The sequence below is a fragment of the Labrus bergylta genome, chromosome 14, assembly GCF_963930695.1.
Source record: "Labrus bergylta chromosome 14, fLabBer1.1, whole genome shotgun sequence".
NCBI classification, from domain to species: domain Eukaryota; kingdom Metazoa; phylum Chordata; class Actinopteri; order Labriformes; family Labridae; genus Labrus; species Labrus bergylta.
The window spans coordinates 20,790,304-20,800,065 of record NC_089208.1 but is presented as its reverse complement, the minus strand read 5'-3'; positions in this window follow the sequence as shown (position 1 = coordinate 20,800,065).

The window sequence follows — 9,762 nt, the reverse complement described above, 5'->3', positions numbered from 1 at the left end:
GAAACAACTCTTTTTTTCCCCACACTGGTTTCAGTTCATTTCTCAGTGAGGAAATCAACAAACTCTTGAAACAGGTTGAAGCTGTGCTGACCCTAACGCCCATTTTGCTGATTTGTATATCGTTATGGAGGGGAGACTTTTCACTGCTACAGGCGATGTTGCGATACTATGGAAATTGAATTGACAAATGAGGCAGACATGTCATCGTGAGAACTGCACAGGATTTACTAATAACTTTAACAATGTTCTACTCTGGTCTCCCAGTAGGCCATGGCATTGTGTTAGTGAACCAGCATGCACAAAACCAGGACCCTGAAGTACACCTGTGATTTATTTTGATTTTTTTACTTTGATATGTCATTAAGTCTTTGCATCCTTTTCATGCATTAACTGATGTGTTAAAAATTAATTGTAAACACTGCCAAGTTCTGCAGGATTAGCAAGTTTCAAGAGTTTACCTATTGATATTTTTGCTACAGATACTCACCATTGAGATGGACGTTAAGTGAAATAGTTAAAATATCTCCATGATGGGTGCTGACATATCATGCTGGTGACGTTATTTGGAGCCAGAGTTGCACAGTAGCCTAAACCTGCTCTCTGATAGAATGGTAAGGACCCCTCAGGTCAATCCAGTCCACAGCAGAACAGATTCTTTTGTTGGTTTGATGCAGACACTCCAGTTATGGACTCTTGTGTTGGTGTTGTTACGTCTTCTCTCCCCGTTCGTCCTCTTCTCTGCTAATCTGGTCCAAACAATGCGGCAGGAGGAGCATTTGTGAACAGAGCTGTCAGTCATGGTGTTTTACCCCAAAACAGCACTATTTTATTTGTATTTTAAAAATGAACCAAAACTGTATGAAACCATAAGCCAAGTAGTTCTCAATGTATAGCCTAACTTTAGGATAATCCGTGTTTAGGGCAGAAACATTTTCACACTTGAGTAAAAAATATTTTCATCAAGTGACAGTCATTAAATATGACTGCTTATTTTGGTGGAGAAGAAAAATTATCATTACGAGGCTATTTATGCAGATTCTCCATGTGCCAATTATATTGTAAACTCTATTGAAATGAAGCCACAGCTTAGAAAAGAAAATAAACAAAAATCCAAGAACTGTTTTGCATGCATTTGAAATTGATCGACAGAGCGCATGCTTTGTGGTTATAACTTGCAAACACGAATAACTTTCTTGCAGGACAGTAGAAATACCTGCGTCTGCACAGCACAGCCCCATTTGGGTTCAAACTCAGGACCGTCGTTCTGGGAGGCGACAGTAATCACAACCGAGCCACTGTGAGCCCCAGGAGGCTCTCCAGCTGCCTAATAAAACCCCTTCCTCGTAATATAAAAGATAAGCACTTATGTTAATGTGGTTAATAATTAAGTTAATCAGTGCATTCATTTGCAGATAATCCTATGTCAACATAGTAATTGTTTCACCTATTGCATGTAATGTATTAATATGAACTCAGGCATGAACTCGGGATCTTAAAGCGCGAAGGAAAATTAGCTTTTCTTATTAATATGATAATTTGTGCAGCAAGAAACTCCTCAGTAGTAGAAGATCAGCCCCTTAGTTTCTCTGCATATTTGTGTATTAATGTATGTTACATTTTTTTCCCCTTCCAGATTCACATTCACAAGAGTAAAACAAGAGTCACTTAGAAAAAGCAGAAGAACACAGTTCTTAAGTACATCATCTGGTAGATCTGATAACCATTTTAAAGAAAACATTTTAACCTTCCAGCTACATTGCTGTGAAGAGTCTGAGGGCAGGGGGTTTCACTATCTTACTTCGATAGGTGTTTAAGCATTCAGAAATAAAGAAAGCAAGCTGGGTTCCTGCCATGTTGATATGACATTTAAAGTGAAAGACTAAACTGTTTGTGCTCGAGCGAAATGTAGTCCATCTCTCCCTGACTTGTAATGTCTTGGATGTTGACCGAATGCTGTTTGCATGAAACTATAAGCATTCACAAATGTCACTGTTTAAAAAAGAAAACTTTTCATCAACTTTCATGCGGACACATTTCAAATGATAAACTCTGGTTGGTCAAGTGTCAGCAATCTTTAATCATCATAAAACACAACCTGTAAAATGTCCCTGATTATCCCATCCCCCCCATGAGTGAAAACAAGTACAATGCAGATTAGTCGTATAAAGAACCTCCTTTCTGTTTTGTTTTTCATGCCAGCAGTCACGCTCATATTTTGGGAGATCTTTAAGCAGACTATTTTAAAGTTTGGGTTCTTCTTTGTGAGCATGTTGCTCATTCTTTGTTACCATGATGAACTGAAAATGAACTTCTGACTGTTTCTTTTCAGTTTGATGTTTGCTGCAGGGTAGCTGCATTTTTTTTTTTCACTTTGAGATGTATGATGTGATAGTAGTCTGAATGCAACAGCTAAATGTTGTTCTGTTCTTTGCTAGTATTCGACACTGTGCCTCCTTAGGTGAAGTCTTGACATAGATTGGCATTTTGTGACTTGCTTCCAGCTAAGAATTGGAAAAGAAAATGAAACTTTTATGTCTATATATGCTTAACAAGGAGTTCCCGCCCACAGCCTGCTAACTTAGCTTAAGTTTGTGGTTGACCCAAGCAGCAACCTCCGGTCTTGAAAAATGAAGCCAAGTGCAGTTTATCGAGTGTCTGCTTGAGACTGGCTCCAGGAACAACGAAAGTCACATACACATGAATTGCAAAAAATAAGTTTATACAGCATAAATAAACATGTTTACAGCCTGGTACAATTTTTTTTTAAAAGGAGCTCTGTTTTGATTTTGAACACAATATGTGTTATCCATAGTTAGGCGCCTAGCTGACATGATTGACAGTTTGGTGCAATGTAATGGTTAATGAAGAGGCGTAAAACCCGCCTCAGCTCCAGCTCTAAGCCTGTCATTAGGTTGACTGAAAGTTAGGTTGAGACAGCATTTCCAATATGGCGGCTGCTGCCGATGAGCCTCCTGCCTAACAGATGGCTGACGTCACTCAGGCTTTGTCCATTAATACTCACAGTCAATGAAAAACATTGAGGAAATGAGAAAACTGAGATTTCTGTTTATTTCATACGTACTGCATGAACTCATCATGTAAGCACAGAACACTAAGTTCAGTGTCATTTGGATCAATCCCTCGCCACAGCTGTTATTTCACCAACCCACCTTCACCCACCTGCTTCTCCCTCATCACTTTTTCATCAGAACTCCAAAGGTCAGTCTGTGTTGTGTTCATAACCCACTGTTAGGACTATTAGTGATCGCTGAGTGATCGAAATCTTTTTTCCAACACAATATATAAAATATTCTTCAACTCTTCCTCAAACTGGCACTAAAAATGTTGTTTTAGAGGAGAAAAATTTTGGCTTAACTCCGAGATAACTATGATAACTTTCATTAGAATAGAATAGAATTACTTTATTGATCCCAAACTGGGAAATTGTGGCGTTGCAGCAGCAGGTTATCCAACACACAATATTAGTAAAAAAACACAATGTTAGCAAATCTAAACATAATATAATATTAAATACAAAGTAAATAAGCACTAAAATATATCAAAACTAAGAATGTGAATATATACAACCAGGATTTAAATAGGAAGATTAAATGTAAATGTTCAAAAACAGAGTTGTAAATGGATAGTATTGATATAAGTTAAGTCAGGTATTATAAGCAGAAACTATACACTATAACGGCGAGTAGACAGACAAATGAAGTGAACATGAGTGCAGGGATAATTTGTAAATTTAACATGTTCAGAACAGATTACAGTATGGAGAGACAGATATTATCATGATGACAGTTCTCTGCTTGCATGAGGTGAGCTGTTGTACAGAGTTATGGCCTTCGGTAAGAAAGATTTCTTGTATCGGTCCTTGTGACAGCAAAGTTGTATCAGTCTGTTGGAGAAGCTGCTCTGCTGTTTGTCCAGTAGGGTGTGCAGAGGGTGATCAGGATGATCCATAATGGATAACAGTTTGTTCAGAGTCCTCCTCTCTGGCACCACTACAAAAGAGTCCAGCTTGCAGCCTATCACAGAGCAGGCCTTCTTAATGAGTTTGTCCAGTCTCTTAGTGTCACCAGCTCCAATGCTGCTCCCCCAGCAGACCACAGCAGAGAACAGTGCACTGGCCACAACAGACTGATAGAAGATCTCCAACATCTTGCTGCACACGTTGAAGGATCTCAGCTTCCTCTTAAAGTAGAGTCGGCTCATACCCTTCTTGTACACAGCCTGAGTGTTGGCCTTCCAGTTCAGTTTGTTGTCTATGTTGACACCCAGGTACTTGTACTCCTCCACCATAAACACATCCTCTCCCAGGATGGTGGTGGCTCTGTCCTCTTCCTTCTGAAGTCGATCACCATCTCCCTGGTCTTATCCACGTTCAGAATCAGGTGATTTCTTCCTGTCCACTCCACAAAGTTATCCACCAGCTCTCTGTACTCCCCCTCTTGCCCATCACTTATACACCCCACCACCGCAGAGTCATCAGAAAACTTTTGCAAGTGGCATGACCTGGAGTTGTACTGAAAGTCAGAGGTGTACAAGGTGAAAAGGAAAAGAGACAGCACAGTCCCCTGTGGAGCTCCTGTACTGCTCTCCACCATTCCAGACTGAACACTGCCAAGTCGGAGAAACTGTGGTCTTGTCTGTCAGGTAGTCAGTAATCCAGGAGATGACGGACGAGTCCACACCCATCAACTGCAGCTTCTCTTCCAGCAGTTGTGGCTGGATGGTGTTGAATGCACTGGAGAAATCAAAAAAGGTGATTCTCACAGTGCAGCCGTTTCCCTCCAGATGTGAGTGAGCACGCTGCAGCAGGTAGATGATGGCATCGTCATTAAGTTTATTCATTGTCTTGCTCATTAGAATGGTCTTAAGCCGTGGCTTTCTGAGGTGGCGTTATGAAGCCCATTGAGGGCAGTAGGATATTGAAAATGCTCACTCCAACAAACTTTCGATCAATCCAAAAAACAATGAGCTATAAAGACCAACAGCACTTTTTGTACTGGGTTGTAAGCGTGTTTATTTCGGCTGTAAAAATGGGCATTTAAATATGGGCTCTGAAGGGGATTCCTTGTCTTTTGGAGGCAGCTTCAGGTAAACACTCAAGGAGATGTAGCTTTTGTGCACTTCTGCATTGGCTTATATTTAAACACCAGCATTGCCGCTTGGTTAGAATAAACTTTTGTACCAGGTAGGAACCACAGGCAAAAGTCAACCAGTTCAACACACTGGACCTCCCCTGGCTTTAATTTTTCCATTATATGTGCTGACTTCCTTTGTGTCTGCTGTTAGCACACTTACCTTTCCCCTGGAGCCCTCCCACCACCTCTGTCATTCAGCTGTTTTCATCTCTATTCAGCTGCCGTCCCTTCACCTGTTGGTCTGAGCGGAGCTCATTGACAGATCATGGAGCAAACAGGTCGAGTACAATAGAGGAGCACACAGTAGTTTTCAGTTGATTGGCTGGCTGATGAAAAACACAAAGAAAGCTGTTTGAGATCAAAAACAGTTCAATCTGCTCACTTCCCTCAATGACAAATACAAATGCAACATTGTCTTCAGATACATTATGATGTTTGATTTGGTAAATGATGTGTGTTTGCATCATCAGATACATTATCCTTACTTTAAAAAAAAATAAAGACAAAGCTTAGAGCAAAAGATTGCAGTCACATTTTTGGCTAATCGTTTTGCAGGAATTCATCACACCTGCACATACATAATCTTCGGAGGAGATTTTCGTCAGACAAAAAAATGATAGCGCACAATTATATTCATCCACATGTGAGAGACTCTGATTGTAATTTTCTCTGACATTTCGTAAAGAAAATAAGCCCACTTACAGTTTAGTGATTGCATGTGAGTAACACAGCAGATTCTCCTGATGTGTGACTGAAAGGGGGTGGGGTAAATCTATGAGGGGTGAGAAATAACCATCACACATAATCAGCTGACACAGGGTGTGGAGTCAAGTGTTGAGATGAATCTGGAGGCGCTTTCAAAGCTTTCTTTAAACATGAGAGTGCTTTTACCCCTTTCAAACTTCTGCTTGAATAATGTGCTTTTCTGTCAATTATACCATCTGTAATTTACAGCAGATTCAGAGCAGGGTGTGTATTCTCTCTCTGATTATTAGTGAGTGTGTTTTATGTATCAGGTCATTTATCCCTAACTCTGATGGTCCTGGAGTTCTAAATTGATAGTACCTTAAAAAATAGAAATTATACTTGTAAGAATCAATAGATAATTTTTTTTTATTCCTGGCTTTTATTCAAGGAAATTTAGTGAGCGGAATAAGTAAGACTTTCAATATGTTTATTGTGAGCCAAGTTGAAAGGAAGATGAACCCTTTTTTTTTGGACCATAATCGAGGAGAACAGTCCTCTGTGGCTGCGAAAGAATCATTTTTATTATCTTAAATTTTCATTTTATGTTATGAATCTGTAGGCCTTTATAGCTCTCATTTAATCATACTATAAACTGTACATCGAGTTTAAACTCCATATTGAGTAACAGTGTTGTATAGTCAAGACAAGATCAGTAAGGCATTTAAAGAGTTGCAACAAAAAAAGGAAAAAGAAAGAAAAAGGCAGGTTCAGATCAACTTTAAGATCATTGTTAACTATGTTGTCAGAGTTTTACCAATCCCATATTTAATTCTCACAAGGTTCAGTCTCTTTCATTAGCTCGCGTTCATCTCTGCTGCCAACAAGATGTGTTCATCTCAACCTCTCCTTTTCATTATCCACGCAGCCCTCAAGTCTGTGGGAGTTGTTACACAGCACTTTATCTTATTACACCAGTGAATGAAGCCTCTGAGGCAGCGCTTCAGCAGGACTTTTTATGACACCCATCTAATGTCCAAATCATGAATCTATGAGCTCAGCGCAAAACTGTTTGACACTAGATGTTTTTATCTCTATGCATCAATCCTTTATTTATAAGTATGTCTCAGTATGATTAAATCTGGTGATAAAAAAAAGTATTTAGCTGAAATCTTAAAACTTTTACAAGCACAAAGTGTTACAAAATGTACAGCATATCATTCTGTTAGACTAATTAAACGCCAGGCCATAGGCACATCAAGCTTTTTAGATAACAATGGGAATAAAAGAATGGTGTATCTGTCATTTGCACTGAGCTTATTGGGCCCACTCCCCTTTGTTTCTGTTTCTCACCATACATAACCCAGTAATATTTTAGCATAAAAGAACAGGTAGAGAAAAGAAAAAGAAAGATGTATGTGGTAAATGGCTGAAAAGCAAAGACAACATTTTCCTTGCATGGCGGTCTGATGAAAGATGAGTACAAGCAAAAACTTAGAGTAAATAATGATGTGAGCCACTGCAATGATGGTAGTGAGATAGTTGTATGATGAGAAATCGACGTTTTTCCATTTAAATAAAATGGCATAGTCCACTTTAAGGAGTCTGAAAAACACTTCTTCCAGGAATAAATGTAGAAGAAATATGGTACAATTCATCGTCTTATACTGTATGTACAATTTCTCCTTAATTCTGACCCACTGCATAAAATCAAACATAGGGAGCTCCCACTACTAACTCACAGTGTTGAAAACAATCACAGTCTTCTTTACATCAAAGGATGGGATACTGGCCAATTGTAAAAAAAAAACATCCAATACACTTTTCTCAAACATTTCTCTTAATGTGTCTATTTATGCCAGAGTCATCAATTTTCTGAGATTTTTAGTTTTAAATTGTTATTCCATCTAGGCTAAAAAAAAGGGTGTTGAACATCATGATTGACAGCTCTGTTGACAAATGCCGCTCCTGCATGTGGTGCTCTGCACTGGATTAGCAGAATGGAGGAGGAACACTTACAGAAAACATAACAAACACTGGAACATGAGTCACTGAACTTTCCATAACCTTGAGTGTCTGCTTCAAAACGTCATGAGAATCTGTTCTGCTGTTGACTGAGCCAACCTGAAGGAACCTTGCTCTTATGTTAAAACCTCAGCAGGGTCTCTGATGTGTAACTGTGTCTCTAAATGGCAGTGCCAGTGCAATATGCCAGCCCCCTCTGTGGAGGGTATTTTCACTTCTCTATTTTGTACAACAGAGGAGTCGGCGACACGTTGTCCATTTTTATATAGTCAATGATCAAAACTCTAAGTTTGATGGTTAGGCCTATAGTGGTTAAATCCTGCGTCCCATGTGCAGAGGCTACAGTTTACCTGAGAACTCTGAAATGCAGGTTTTGTTTTGTGGAAACAAATTCCTGTGAACATTGTCTCCCCCATGGAGGGATTATGTGACAAAGCCATAAATTAGCCTCTGTGATGATAGCACATTTATAGGCTAAGGGCCAATCTGATTTTATTGACCATATACAGTATAGCAGCAATGACACGGGTCATTGAATCTGTGGTGCGTTGAACGCTTTCAGAGATATCAGCTTGAAGTTGGCTGCTCTGGATGGAAAAGTTTGGCATCCAGGATTAAAGAGGTGTTGATATCTCTATGCAGTGAAGAACAGAGCAGTTTAAGGTCTTTTTTATCATAAACAAATCAGTTTGAATAAAGAAGATTCTTCACCAATTTTCCGTTTTACCTCCCTCCATCAGACCTGGCTAAAAATTGCAATATAAAAAACACCTGTGGTTTGTTTTTAGACTTGTGCTGTTATATTAATGATTGGTAATTCCCTAAGACAAAATCCCAGGAGTTTTTATTATGCTTTCTTTCAGAAGCAAGCTTTTATCAAAACAATATTTTATGCCTTTGCCCTGCTGTGCATATAGAGATGTTTCTGGTAGAGCCCTCTGAGTCTTGTTTATCAGTTCGAGAAAGTTTTCAATGATTAATTCCAAACCAATTTAATGCTGCTACCCCCTGAACATTTCTAGAGACAGCCTGCCTCTAAAGTTCTCCCTGTCTGACAAGGAGGGGGTCTCTGGAGGCAAGACATGACGTAAAAAAGATGCAGCATAAGATGCTGGACGAAGCAATAGAGTCCAACATTATTATGACAGTTTAAGGCAGAGTGTTATTGAACGTATCAAACAAGGTGAAAAGAATATACTGGCAAACAGGAAGGAGTCTGAAGCAGCTTCATTTTGTTCATGACAATTGCACTGGTCAGATAAACATCATTACACACTTGCTCTCTGTAAATTATCCTGAATATTACCTGCTGTGTTCACTCATCGGCTTCACACAACTTATGATGGGTATTTTACTAAGGGGCTGGAAAAAGTCTGGGTGAAGCCAATCATCAGTCTGCAGATGATGCTAACAAATAACCATGATTGGATGACATGAAAATAGAGACAACATTTCAACCCTCGTTGGTGCCATTGTTCTTTGTTTCTCAGAGGGGCAGCTGCAGAATGTATTTAATACTAAAGGCTATTTGTAGCTTGGTTCTAATCTCACCATAACTTGTGCTCTAGACTGGCAATGAAACTTTGCTTCAAACACCTGGCACCCCAGAATATGAGTGCAAAGGCTGATATGGACAAAAACCCTGAGCTATGGTTGTATTTCTCAATTGACAACTGAAACCATGAACACTGAGCAATTGTCAACATAAAATTTGGCAAAACAAACCTTCCAGTGCTTTGAAATTCAATTATAGAGAAACTAAACTGAGAATAGATTTGTCTCCATGCAGCAGAGTGTCTTCATGTCCTCAAAACTCTCTGACCCTGCTCTGCTTAAGTTTTCTTTCCCAGGCCTCGCACTGCATTTGTTCCCAAAATCATTTCTTTTCCCTGTTGGCTCT